This window comes from Arvicola amphibius, chromosome X (genome assembly GCF_903992535.2).
Source record: "Arvicola amphibius chromosome X, mArvAmp1.2, whole genome shotgun sequence".
NCBI lineage: Eukaryota > Metazoa > Chordata > Mammalia > Rodentia > Cricetidae > Arvicola > Arvicola amphibius.
Window position 1 is genome coordinate 33776148 of NC_052065.1, and position 15267 is coordinate 33791414.

Sequence of the window (15267 nt, forward strand, 5' to 3'; positions counted from 1 at the left end):
CTTTTAAAAATTATATATATTATCCTCAAAATCCCCTAAAATGGATAAAATAATTTAGTCTGCCCAATAGTGAGTTTATTAGGTCATGTGGAATAGCAAGCTGACTTGATGCTAATATTCTAACAGGGTGGACTGGGCCTTCTTTTAAGGTGACCAATAGTCATTCTCAGGCAGGTAATTGTCCTGAGTAGGGCTGGTGTGTGCATTATAGAATGCTGAACATCATTTCTGGCTCCTGCCCTCTCGATACACATTTCTTCAGTTGTGGCAACAACAAGAAAAATGTTTTTAGACATTGCCTGATGTCCTTTGAAATAGTTGTCAGTTGAAAACCATTTTTTTAAATAATAGGCTTACTCTTGTTCCACGCACCGTGCCCCCGTGTCTGCACTCGATGCGCTTGAACCCAGTTCACGAGATTCAGGCAAGGGACTGAAGGTTAAAACACACAAACATACACAGACAGACAGACAACGACACGGGTCATCCTTGAATTCCCCAAGAATGCCCCCCCTTTATTGTGTTCAGGGGCAGATTATATAGAGATAGCCACGCCCCAGCCAAACCCACCAGAAACCACTCTCCTGCCATCTGCAATTCCTGAAGGTCTCATGCTCAGAGCAGCTGTAGGCAGATCAGGGGATTACAAGAAATTCAAGATCTGGGGTCTCACTGCTCCCAACATCTCCCCCCTAAATTTTTTATAAAACAGTGTCTGATCTTAAGTATTCGGGGGGATGAGGGGTCAGTATCTCCAGGTAACATGTACTTCGGGCACTGCTGTGGCATCTGCCAGGCTAGGCACCAACTGGGCTGAGGCAATGTGCCTTCCACCACCTAGCAAAGCTCTGCTCCAGCTGCCTTCTAGCCCCAGCTGCATTCGTTCTGGGTCCAAACTGGTGCATAGAGTGGAGCGGAACTTGCTCTGCAACCACTGAAGCGGCCCCGCTTAGGGAATTTGGGCGTTGTCAATTTGTCTAGCTACTTCCTGCTGAGCGGGGACGCTGCATTCTTAGGGGTATTCTTAGGAGCAATTTACTGCCATTTTCCAGTTGTGCTCAGATGCGGTCACGCTGCTCTGCGCCCTGAGGCCTGCGCTGGAAGCGGGCCTAGCATTCTTGCCTTGTCGGTCCTCCAGGCAGGTCCCCGGGTTTGGCGTTGCAGCCCCTCAGCGCTTGGCCTTGGAGCCGCTGCCTCTCACACTCCACTGCAACATTTCAGGAGGTCTCGGGGATTCAAACCACATGAATATCAAATAAATCCTTAGGCTCTCGTCTTTGGATACAAAAACAGAACCTCCTTTCCAAAACATCAAATTCTTAAGCCCATATTTTAAAGTCAAGATACCTTTCTTAGCAGTTCCTAGAATCAAATGTCTTTCTCCAGTCCAGAACACAAAAGACAACACAATCAACATATACATCTGTACACATTTATCTTTTTAAGCTATATACTTTCTTTCTATCTTTTCTCAATACATACGTCCCCTCCGGCCGGAGACAACCCTGTTCGCTTACCCCTCTTTCTCAGTTGGAATTCCCTTTGCTGCCAAACCAAGCAAAGGACGTCAGGACTAACACATATATCCCAGTCCACCCTCACCTTCTGAGGGCGACCTCTCAGTGTTCCCTAGTTCCCGATATCTCAGCTGGGACCTCCAATTTCCGCACACCGCACCCCTGTGTCTGCACTCAGTGCGCTTGAACCCAGTTCACAAGATTCAGGCAAGGGACTGAAGGTTAAAATACACAAACACACACAGACAGACAGACAATGACACGGGTCATCCTTGAATTCCCCAAGAATGCCCCCTTAATTGTGTTCAGGGGCAGATTATATAGAGATAGCCACGCCCCAGCCAAACCCACCAGAAACCACTCTCCTGCCATCTGCAATTCCTGAAGGTCTCATGCTCAGAGCAGCTGTAGGCAGATCAGGGGATTACAAGAAATTCAAGATCTGGGGTCTCACTGTTCCCAACACTCTTGGAAATTTAGCTTTATTGTAATTCATAGCTGAATCTAAATAGTCTTTAATCACAATTATCTTCTTTTAGTTAATAAATATTATTATTTGACTATTAATAAGAGAATCTGTTGTTTTCTATCCTAGAACTTCCAAACAATACTAATCCTCAAAACTATGTAGGATGGTTTTAAAAATATAAATTTCCAACTAGTCTCTCAGAAGTCTTTATTATATGTCCTTGGAATCAACATTTTGGTAGCTTCTCAGATGGTCTTGAGCACTAATTAGACTTGTTTTTCTTTGTTTGAGAGGCTCATCTTCTTCAACAGAAACAGTAGATGAGCTATGAGCAGTAGTGGACAAAATGGTGCTTTGTAGGCCATGCCAGGTTTGGTAGTTTAGTCTGAATTTTCGTGCTTTTTATTTTTAATAAATCTTTAGAATAATTTTAAATTTACAGAAACTTTGCGAAGACAGTACCAAGAGCTTCTGTATATCTTCTTCCTGCTTCTCCAAATGTTAACATAGCGAAGGCACATTTGTCAAAAGCAAGAAATTGACATTGGTAAAATGTTAACTTGTACAGTCTGTTCTCATTTCACCAGATGTTTATCAGCAAGTTTCAGGTCCAAAATTGAGTTCTAGATCCCACGTTGACTTTAGTTGCTGTGGTTCCTGGATCTCGCCAACTCTGTGACAGTTGTCAACCTACTTTTGCTTTTCATCACCTCCAGTTAGTCTGAAGAATGTTGTTCTGTTGAGGATCATCTGCTCTTTTCTCAGGTTAGAAAGGGTTATAGGTTTTGTAGAAGAGGTGAAGTTGAGATGGTATCTGCTGTGCTTACCTTGCATCATGGCAGGGTGGGGACACATTTGTGCTACAGGGCAAATGTAGAAGTCAGAGGATAAGTTGTAGGAGCTGATTCTCTTCTTCTACCATGTGTGAAGGTGCGTGGTTGATCGGCAGTTATGATTCACCAGACAAGCTTTAATATATATAATTCAGTTTTAATAAAGGAAAGGAAAGGGAACTTACAAATCCAAGGTTCCAGCGAGGAGGGCAGGAAAACAAAGAGCAGGCGGGCCCGTAGGCCTGCAAGATTTTATAAGTCAATATTAGCCTAAGGGGGACACGCCTAAGGGGGGGCACGCCTTTAGACCAAGGGGGACACGCCTTTAGAACAAGGGGGACACGCCTTACAAAACAAGGTTTTTGGCTAGGCTTCCCCTTCATCTCCCCCTTTTGTCTAAATAAGACAGAACCAAACCAAATACAACTATATTCAATAGGAACAAATAATAAATATAAAATTACAAACAACAAACAATATTAAGAAGAAACATATAACAAAAGTTTTACTAAGCATTCTATTTCAAGGAGTCTAAATAATGTAGAGGGTAACTACAATTATCTAATCTTCAACCCCATCAAAGATCTGAGAAGGGAAGTAATATTACTTAAGCAACCAGGAAGTACAAACAAGAAACTTCCAAAATGTGCAACAAATGACAGAGACAACTAACTACCTGGGCAGTCACCCAAAGTTTCGTTTTGCAATGTTGAGGCAACCAACTTTGGCTAAGGCCTAACACAACTGACATAACATTTTTCAAAGGCAAGGAACTTTTTGTAGAACTGTCCTACCCTGTCTTGGCAAGATAAGACAATCCTGTTTTTATCCATTTACAGATACTCTGAAACTCTGTCAGTGGTCGAGGTATGGGCTTTTTCTTTGCCTAAAGGCCACTTCTGCCAAGAAGAAGACAAGCTCCCAGTGGAGTGTCTTTGGTGCTCAACATTCTCTCGGGAGTAGAGTGGTGTTGCCAGGAGTGATTGTGTCTCATAAGTACCAAACTCTAGGTTAGATTAAAGGCCATGTTCTACAGCTCTTCAAAGAGGTCGGAGATTATACTATCTATACTAAATATAATTTCTATGTATCTAAAAAACCTGAAAAACAACTGTGCAATAAATGAGGACAATATCCCCAAACGTAAACAATGTCATTATACAAATAATATCAGGGGTAGAAATGTACATTGCAATATGATAAATATCTCAATATAACAATTGTTTTAAACAGAGGTAGAAGCATACTCTCATACAATAGAGGTAGAAGCATACTCATATACAATGTTCAGTATACAAGAATCAACACCAATGCAATTTTCTAATAACAATAATTCACAAATACCAATCATCCCATCAAACCAGGTAATTCCCCCCCCTTTTTTTTTCATAAATACCCCTGAGTCCATATAATACCTCCCCATCCCCTCAACCCTATACCAACTACTAAATGATGTCCCTAAACCAGAGGGCAAACTCTGTTGGGAGAGGGGGCGTCGTCCTCTAAGATTGCTTCTAGCTGACATGAGGGCGACGTTCTTCTCAGGGGGTCCCATGAAAGCAAATGATGGTAAAATTCCCAGAATAACATTTGGTTGAGGAAATTGTAACTAGCCTCTGAGTGTTTTGAGGAGGTCCGGCCAGAGTGTTGTCAAAATTGTACACCATTTGAAACTGTCTTGTGTAGTTGGTACCAAAAAAAAAAAATCTAATTTTAGCGCTATTAAAAACATGACGTCATAGTAACCAGGTGAAATTGATGTTGTGGGGCCCCATCTTCATCCTGGAAACTTCAAAGATTACTGAAGGAAAATTTGTTGTTTGTTACAGGAAAGGTAAACATTATCTACAAAGACATATACAGACATATATATTTGATGGAAGGTATAATAAAGACAGACATAGATATGAAGAAAGGCAAAGAAAGTTTATCAAGTATCATCATCATCATCATCATCATCATTATTACTATTATTATTATTCTGTCCCATTTCATGGCTCCTGACCTGAGACAGAATCTCTGAGATACCTCTTATCAACAGGCTTGGAATTGAAGAGGGACTGAGCCATAGTCCAACTCCAAAACCAGCTTTATATACAAATAAATAAAAGCACAGTATATATGTAAAAAAATGTTTTATACTTACTAAACATATTCGGGTTCTGTGTTGATCCATATTAGGTTGTAACTAGTGTCCATGCATCAGTATTTAAATATCCAGGGTCCCTTAAGTTCTTTGAAGATGAGTGGTTTCCTGTGGAGATAAGAAAAGAACCCTGCCCCCAACCTATATGCTTTTCTTACCATCAGTATGATCATCATCCTTGTGAATGAATTATTTTTCTTTTCCAAGGGGCTTCTTCTCTTCAAACCGAACCTTTATTAATTTTGATGGTATCCACAATTTTTCCTCTCCTGTGGAGACAAGAGCAAAACCCCTTCCCCAACGCAGCACATCTCCTGGCTTCCATTGCGAGGTCAGCACATCCTTGAAATAAACTGGTTGATTTAATTCAGCAGACTTTTCCATTATCCAATGTCTTTCTGCAGCCGTTGTCCCCTTCTCATTAGCGTTGAGAAAATTCAAGGTTAATAAAGCACTATGTAACCTATTTCTAGGGGTATTTTCCACCCCTTTCTGTTTGTTTAACATATCCTTTATAGTTCTATTTGATCTTTCTATGACTGCTTGACCTGTAGGATTGTATGGTATACCTGTAACATGCTTAATATTGTATTAGCCAAAAACCATTTCATTTTCCTAGAGACATAAGCTGGACCATTATCCATCTTTATTTGTGTAGGTATACCCATGATGGCCATAACTTCTATTAAATGAGTGATTACTGAATCAGATTTTTCTGAGCTTAAAGCAGTTGCCCATTGAAAACCTGAATAAGTGTCAATGGTGTGGTGTACATATTTTAATTTGCCAAATTCTGCAAAATGAAACACATCCATCTGCCAGATTTCATTCCTTTGAGTGCCCTTTGGATTAGCCCCTGCGGGCAGTGGTGTTTGGTTATAAAAAGAGCAAGTAGGGCATTTCTTTACAATTTCCTTAGCTTGTTGCCATGTAATAGAAAACTCTTTCTTCAAGCCTTTGCTATTGACATGATGTTTTTTATGAAATTCAGAGGCCTGCAGCACACTACCAATTAACAATTGATCAATTTCTGCATTACCTTGTGCTAGAGGACCTGGCAGACCCGTATGGGATCGGATGTGTGTTATATACATAGGGCAAAGCCTGTTCCTGATCATGTCTTGTACCTGGATAAACAATGAGGTTAGTTCTGTATCATCAGGTATAAATTCAGCAGTTTCAATATGTAAGATTACTCTTTCTGCATATTGTGAATCAGTAACTATATTAAGCGGTTCTTTAAAATCCCTTACCACCATAAGAATGGCATATAATTCTGCCTTCTGGACAGAATCATAAGGGCTTTGTTCCACCTTACTCAAATCTTCTGATTTGTAACCTGCTTTCCCTGATTTATTAGCATCAGTATAAAATGTACGTGCTCCAGTTATCGGAGCATCACGGATGATTCGAGGGAGAATCCAAGAAGTTCTCTTTATAAAGTTAAGCCTCTTGCTTTTCGGATAGTTGTTATTGATTTCTCCCAAAAAATTAGCGCAAGCTCTTTGCCATGGTTCGTTATCTTCCCACAACTTTTTTAGTTCATCAGCAGTGAAAGGCACTATAATTTCTGCTGGGTCTATGCCTGCTAGTTGACGAAGTCTCAATTTGCCTTTTATAATTAATTCAGAGACTTTTTCCACATAAGTTTTTATTTGCTTACTTGGTTTATGTGGTAAAAAGATCCATTCTAAGATAATATCATCTCTCTGCATTAAAATTCCTGTAGGAGAAATTTTGGAAGGCAATATGACGAGAATACAACTGAGCTCTGGATTCACCCTGTCCACATGTGTCTCTTGTAATTTCTCCTCAATCATTCTCAGCTCCTTTTCTGCTTCAGCTGTTAATTCTCTGGGACTGTTTAAGTCTTTTTCACCATCCAAGGTTTTATTTAAATGCATTATCATATCAGGTGTTATGCCAACAGCTGGTCGTAAGCTGGAAATGTCTCCTAACAACCTTTGAAAGTCATTGAGAGTCCGTAACCGATCTCTCCTAATTTGTGCTTTTTGTGTCTTAATTTTTTGTAAACCTATTTTATAACCTAGATAATTAACAGAATCTCCTCTCTGAATTTTTTCAGGAGCAATCTGCAATCCCCATTTAGGTAAAAGTATTTTTACTTCTTCAAACAGTCTTTCTAAAGTAGCCATGTTTGAATCAGATAACAGAATATCATCCATGTAATGATAAATTATAGACTTGGGAAATTGCTTGCGTATTATTTGCAATGGTTGATTTACAAAATATTGGCACAGGGTGGGAGAGTTCAACATGCCCTGTGGGAGGACGGTCCACTGGTATCTCCTTGTAGGTTGAGAGTTATTATAAGTAGGCACTGTGAAGGCAAACTTTTCTCTGTCTTTTTCTTGTAAAGGTATAGTGAAGAAACAATCCTTTAAATCAATAACTATGAGAGGCCATCCTTTTGGTAATAAAGATGGCAGAGGAATTCCAGATTGCAGAGAGCCCATAGGTTGAATAACCTTATTGATAGCCCTGAGATCTGTCACCATTCTCCACTTACCAGATTTTTTCTTAACAACAAATACAGGAGAATTCCAAGGGCTGGTAGATTCTTCTATATGTCGAGCATCTAATTGCTCTTGTACCAGTTGTTCTAAAGCCTGCAACTTTTCCTCAGCTAAAGGCCATTGCTTTGTCCATATTGGTTTCTCAGTCAACCATTTTAGAGGCAGTGCTGTTCGTATCTCTGAAGGGCCATCAATTGCTTTGCATTCTTGTACAGCCCGAACAGCCGGTTTCCGCCTTCTGTAATATCTTTTAATATTTCCTTCAGTAATATAGGCTCTAGAAGCAGCAGGAATGTTAATTTGGGTATTCCATTGCTGCAACAGGTCACGGCCCCATAAATTCACTGCAATATTGGTTACATATGGCCTTAATTTTCCTATTTGTCCTTCTGGCCCTATGCATTCAACCCATCTCGTGCTCTGCCTTACTTGAGATAGGGTTCCAATTCCCAGGAACTGAACATTTACATCCTGAAGAGGCCAGTACGGATGCCAAGATTCTGGAGTAATGATACTTACATCCGCACCTGTGTCCAGTAGGCCAGTAATAAAAACGCCATTTACACACACTCTTAACTTTGGTCTTTGTTCATTTATAAAAGTCTGCCAAAATACACGTAACTCATCTTTCAGGCCATTTTTGCTTTTAACAGCAGGCATGGGGCTTTCTAATTTTCTTGACGAGGCATGTTCTCAGCAGTAACTGGAAATGACTGGACCACATTCGCCATGGGGGCCTGCGAGAGGCCCCCCATTGAGTTTCCCAGTGGCAACAGGTTGCCTTGTCTATCTCTTGTTGACCTGCACTCATTTGTCCAGTGTCTGCCTTTTCCACATCTCCTACATATACCTGAAGGCTGAGTCCTCCTACGTCTGTTATTTCTAGAAGAGGCATTATTATTATTGTTGTTATTATTATTGTTATTATTATTATTATTATTATTATTATTATTTCTGAAAATCCGTTGTCTGCAATTTCTTTTAATATGTCCCATCTTGCCACAATTAAAACATTTGGTAACTTGATGTCTCCTTTTTGCATTAGAAATTGCTTCTTCTACCCATGCTTCAGTGCCATAGTCAAATGATTCAACATTCATTGTATGTAAAACCCATTCGTCCAAGGGCGCTGATCTCATCTTTAAAGGCCCCAGGATCCTTTTACACTCCACATTGGCATTCTCATAAGCCAAAGACTCAATTATTATACGTCTTGCTTCTGGGTCAGATATCCCTATCTGTACAGCTTTAGTTAGCCTTTGTAAAAAATCACTAAAGGGTTCTCTCTGACCCTGTTTAACTCTGATATATGATTCCAGTCTCTGTCCTGGGTCTTGAACTCTGTCCCAAGCCTTTAAGGCTGCTGTAGTACATATGGATAAGGTGTGTTCATCATAATTAGCTTGTTCCAGAGGATCGGAGAAAAGTCCTTCACCTAGAATTTGATCTAGGGAGATCTCAATTCCCTTTGCTCTTTCCTGCTGTTCTAAAAGTTTAGCCTCTTGTCTGAACATGCATTTCCAATTTAATTGTGACCCACTCTCTAGAACAGCTGATACTAATTGTACCCAATCATGGGGCGTTGCCTTATTGCTTATAGACCAAGTTTTGAGCATCTCTCTAACAAAGGATGAATGTAGCCCAAAGTTCATAATGGCTTGTTTAATTTCTTTGAGATCATTCATACGGACGGGTTCCCATGTATATTCCTTGATGACCTTAGGGTTTTTGGAACCAGTCACCTTTTCTGACGTTATTATTGGAAAGGCAGGTAGAACTTTATGGAAATTATCCCGGAGAGTTTTACTCATTGACGGAGTTAAATTTCGCCTTTCTACCGTTTGCTCCTGTTCATCACAGTCTATAATTTCCTCAATCTTTTCTAATCTGCTTACTATTGCCTTCTGTAAGGCCTGGATCTCCTGTCCAGAATTATGCTCCAAGGCCTTCATGGAGGATTCCAAAACATGAAGTTTGTCCAGTAGAGTTAGTATCTCATCCTTGGATAGAATTTTCATGGCATGAATTGTGCCTTCTTGTATTGACAATCTGTCAGCCAATCTGTCATATCCTTTAGACAAAGTCCGATTTTCACATTCAGCAGTTTTAATTCTCTCTGATAATGTTTCAGACAGGGACTGAAGTTTACGATCCAAATCAGCTGTTCTCTCCTCCGCAGCAATGAATCTCTCCTTAATATCAGACTGTAGTTTTTCTAAATTTTGCTCATTTGACCGAGTCATATCAGACAAAGCCCTATTCCCTTCCTTGAGACCTTCAAACTCTTTCTTGGTGTCAGTCTGAATTGTTTTTGCAAATACCTCAACCGACTTAAAGTTGTCACTCAAAACAGTTGTGCCCTTTCTTAAGCATTCAACCTCTGTCCTAAGAATCCTGGTTTCATTCTGTAAGGACTTTATCATTTTTCTATTTTCAAACCATGTAAGGGAGAAACCAAATACGAGAAAAATTGCAAGCCCTATAAACATCCAAGTTATGGGAATATCATATGTATCCTGTAATATTTCTACCATAGTATAATTAAATAGACTGCAGAAGCTTTCAACGGTGATATGGTCAGACATTTTTTTTTTAATCAAAAGAAATTTTACCTGTAATGACCGTTCCCTGCCAGTAGGTGGTGAGGGCAGTAACCGCTTGGCCAAACCGAGTCTGCAGTACCAGCGGAGCTCGAATGCTGGGACTCCGGCAGTAACCGCTAGTCTCCGGCAGGTCAGGGCCCAGGCTGAACTCAGCCGGGACTGGTGCTGCCTGAGGGGTTAGCGAGCTCGGACTGAGTCACCCACGCACACACACGTCCTTTGCTCCATACAAGCGGGGCTGGGACAGGCTAGTCTGGGAAACTGCTCTGAAGCAATCAAGAGCCCAAGGCCGAATCCCTGCCACGCAGTGTGGGAACTGGAGCTGAAGGCTCCCAAATGCCCGAGTTGGATGCCAAATGAAGGTGCGTGGTTGATCAGCAGTTATGATTCACCAGACAAGCTTTAATATATATAATTCAGTTTTAATAAAGGAAAGGAAAGGGTACTTACAAATCCAAGGTTCCAGCGAGGAGGGCAGGAAAACAAAGAGCAGGCAGGCCGTAGGCCCGCAAGATTTTATAAGTCAATATTAGCCTAAGGGGGACACGCCTAAGGGGGGCACGCCTTTAGACCAAGGGGGACACGCCTTTAGAACAAGGGGGACACGCCTTACAAAACAAGGTTTTTGGCTAGGCTTCCCCTTCACATGTGTGTTTCAAGATCAAACGCAGGGCGTCAGGCTTTTACTCTCATTTTTCCATCAGTCTAAAATTTATGTTTTATTTGGTAACTTTTTAAAATTTTTCAGATTTATTTATATATAATTGCCAGATATTACATTTTAAAGTATATAATCTAGTGACCTGACCTATCCATATATATTATAAATGATTACAACAAACAGTTATGTCTTTAAATTTTATTGTTGAAAATCTATTATTATTATATGTATGTTTGTGGGTACATGTTCTGTGGCACAACTGTGGAGATTAGGGACAACTCTGTTAAGTTCTCTGTTTCTGCTTTTACTGGGTTCTGAGGGTTGAACTCAGGTTTCCATGCTGTGCAGCAAACTTTACCCACTGAGTCATCTCAATGGCCCATAATTGTTGTTTTGTGATAAAAGCATTTAAAGTCTCAGCAATTTTCCAGTATACAATATGGTATTACTAACTATAGCCATCATACTATACATTAAATCCTAAGAACTTGTCTTAAATATGTGGGAGAGGGTTGTGTTGTAGATTAAACCCCATGCATTTTAAACAGGAGGTAGCTCAGTCTATATATGCAGCCCCAACTTGCTAATCATATAACTACACAAATTTATATAATGTAACCAGCATCTTGCAGTTTCTCCAGCCTCTCAGCCCTAGGATCCACCATGTTATCTTATTTGTGTGGATTCAAATTTTCAAGATTACACATATAAGTGAAATTATACAGTATCTATCTTTATTTTACTAATCATGCTGCCTTGTGGCTCACCCATGTTGTTACAAATGGCAAGATCTTTTTTGGCAGAATAGATGTGAGTGTGAGTGTGTGTGTATGTGTGTGTGTGTGTGTGTGTGTGTGTGAGAGAGAGAGAGAGAGAGAGACAGACAGAGACAGACAGACAGACAGAGAGACACAGAGAGACAGACAGACAGAAACAGAGACAGAGAGAGGGAGACAGACAAACAGGGAGATAGACAGAGACAAGGAGAGAGAAAGGAGACTGAGACTTTTTTGAGATAAGGCTTTACTACATAACCCTGGATGACCTGGAACTCACAGAGATCTGCCTGTCTCTGCCTTCCACATTCTAGGATTAAAGACATATGCCACCAAGAGTAGTCCATACCATACTTTTTTTGTCCACTCAGTTGTCAACAAGACCCCTAAATTTGATTCCATTTCTTGGTTAGGGTGAATAATGCCTCAATAATGTAGGAATTCTTTCTGGGTAGTGATTTGATTTCTTTTGAATATATACCCAGAAGTGGGATTGCTGGATTATATGGCAGCTCTATTTTCAATTTTTTTGAAGAAGTATTATCATAATGACTATATATAACAATTAAATTCCCACTAGTGGTGCACAAGGGTTCTTGTTCTTCTTGCTTCACATCTTCAGCAACACATTTCTCTTTGTGATAATAGCCTAACATGTATGTGAAGTTGCTATCTCATCATGAGTTTGATTTGCATTTTCTTGATTAGTGACATTCAGTACCTTTTCATGTGATGTTTCTAATTTTACTGATAGTTTCAAAGAAGTGCTTTGTATTTCAATTTTCTTTTCAATTCATTAGGTTTCTATTCTCGTATTTATTATTTCCTTACTTTCACTAACATTAGGTATGATTTGTTCTTTCTCTAGTTTCTTAAAGTTTGAGCATAAGTTACAGATTTAAGTATGATTTTTGACATTGATCTGAGAACTACAGCTAACAGCATGCCTGCGTGAAGCATATGTACACACATGTTCTCATGAAGCACAGAATAGCCTTCCTCAGTTAGGTACAATGGACACCAAGTTTGGGGGCTATGTCAACACCAAAATCAATAGGGATCTCAGAAATATGAAAAATAAGGCACAATTCAGATGGTGGAAAGGATATTTGCATATATAAGAGGAATAAAACAAGAAGGCTAACTTCACTTATCTAGGAACATGAACAAGCATGTCTGAGAATAGCTACAAAAGTAGAGCCAAGTATTGATGGGGAGAGGACTAGTACACACCTAAGTGTAGAGGTAGTTACAGGAGAATTTTAACAAGTATGCAAATAAGGATCTACTGCATATATATTTAATACTGATTTTTTTCCCTATACATATGACTTTAGCCATATCATGCAACTTTCAACACATTGTATTTCATATTTATTCAATTCAAGATTTGGCAAAATATAGCCCACAACCTGCATTAGAAAATGAAGTTTTGACTGGGTGGTAGTGGCACATGTCTTTAATTGGGAGACAGAAGCAAGTGGATCTATGTGAGCTTGGGGCCAGCCTGGTATACAAGAGCTAATTCCAGGACAGGCTCCAAAGCTACACAGAGAAACCCTGTCTCCTGAAACCAACAAAACAAAATGAAGTTGTATGGGATTATGGTCATATTCATTCTTCTATCTATTCTGCTGGGTTTTTTTTAACCACACCAAAGATTTGTTTCATGGCAGGCAATGTATAGTCCACAAGGGCTAAAATACTTTTTATCCAGTCCTTCATAGAGAAAGTAACTTAATATTTAATTTAGTGAAAAGTATTTTTATTTTTTTAAAGATTTATTTATTAATTATTTATACAGCATCTGCCTGCATGTATCCCTACAGACCAGAAGAGGGCACCAGATGGTTGTGAGCCACAATGTGGTTGCTGGGAATTGAACTCAGGACCTCTGGAAGAACAATCGTATGCACTTGAGTGTAAGTGACCATGGAAGTCACCAGAGGATGCACTAGAGCTTGAGTTATAGGCATTTCTGAGCCACCCAACATGGGGTACTGGGAATTGAACTTAACCTCTGAACCATCTCTCAGCCCCCTGAAAAGTATTTTTAAAGCCAGTATAGTGGCACATTCCTGAGACACGATCATGAGTATCAGGCCAGCATAGGCTATATGTGAGTTCAAGATCAACTTGGGTTACCTATTGGAATACTGTCTCAAAAAAAAAAAGAAAGAAAAAGAAAAGAAAAACAAAAAATTGGAGATTGGAGAGATGGCTCAGTCATTAGGATCACTTGCTACTCTTCCAGAGAACTAGAGTTCAATTCCCAGTACCCCATGTTGGGTGGCTCAGAAATGCCTATGACTCAAGCTCTAGTGCATCCTCTGGTGACTTCCATGGTCACTTACACTCAAGTGCATATACCCTAAAAAAGACAAACTTGCTGTTTTCTACAGTTAGTTAAACTTGTTTTTATGACACAGGCCTCAGTCTGTTTTGTTTATATTTCATGCTCATGTGGGAATAATGTAAAATCTGTTGCTTGATAAAATGCTATATAAATATCTACTACGCCAACTTAATTGATAATAATGTGCAAGTCATCTCTCTCCTTTATTTTCTGCCTACTTATTCGATACATTAATGAGAGAAATGTTGAACTCTATAGGTGTCACTGAGGATTTGTATTTCTCTTTTCTAATTATTGAGGCTTCACCTTGTATACTTTGAAGGTCTATTAATGGCATATGCATTACAATTGATAGATTTTTTTCCTTTGGAAAACCCTTGGTTATATAATAACGCCATCTAGCTCTGATTATCTTCCCTGTTTTAAAATCAATTTTAAAGTCAATTTTATCTGAAATTAATAAGGTTACTGTTTTTTAATTTGGTTAATATTTCATTCTGTATCTTTTTAAAATTTTTATTATTTTTATTACTTTAAAAAATAATATCAATCGAAATTTCCACTTCCTCCCCTCCTCCCACTTCCCTACCACACCTCCTCTCCCCCACCCCCTCCAATCTTAAGAGAGGGCAAGGTACCTCCCCACTACATCTAGGTAGAACAAGGTATACATCAAAAGAGAATAGGATCCCAAAAAGCCAGTGCATGCAGTAGAGACAAATCCCAGTGCCATTGTCATTGGCCCCTCAGTCTGCCCCAACTGTCAACCACATTCAGAGGGACTAGTTTGATCCCATGCTTGTTCATTCCCAGTCAAGTTAGAGTTGGTGAGCTCCCATTAGATCAGGCAAACTGTCTCAGTGGGTGAACCCCTTATGGTCTTGACTTCCTTGCTCATACTCTCCCTCCTTCCGCTCTTCAACTGGACCTTGGGAGCTCAGTCCAGTGCTCCAATGTGGGTCTCTGTCTCTGTCTCCATCTGTTGTTGGACGAAGGTTCTATGGTGATATTTTAAGATAATCATCAGTCTGACTACAGGGCAAGGCCAGATCAGGCACCCTCTCTATTGCTTAGGGTCTTAGCTGGGGTCATCCTTGTGGCTTCCTGGGAATTTTTCTAGAGTCAGGTTTTCTTTATCAAGTCTATATAATCAAGGTAAAAAATTTTTCTTAGCATATAGTTGATTTCTGTATTTCAGTTCAGTCTTTCCTTTAACTTCTGTGTTTAGACCATTCTAAAAGAGAATTATTGATATAGTTGGATCAAAGTCTATCATCTTGCTAGCTTTTTCTGTTACATTTTTGTTACCTTTTTCCATGTAACTGAATATTTTTACAATTCCACTTACCCTTCTAGTGACTTGTTAGTT

General features: G+C 39.6%; 1 protein-coding gene across 1 annotated transcript in view; it reads left to right on the top strand.

Moving 5' to 3' along the window:
- The window catches only part of Rp2 (RP2 activator of ARL3 GTPase), a 48131-nt gene that overhangs the window by 22455 nt on the left and 10409 nt on the right, over positions 1–15267 (top strand). The gene's annotated exons all lie outside the window — the stretch shown is intronic.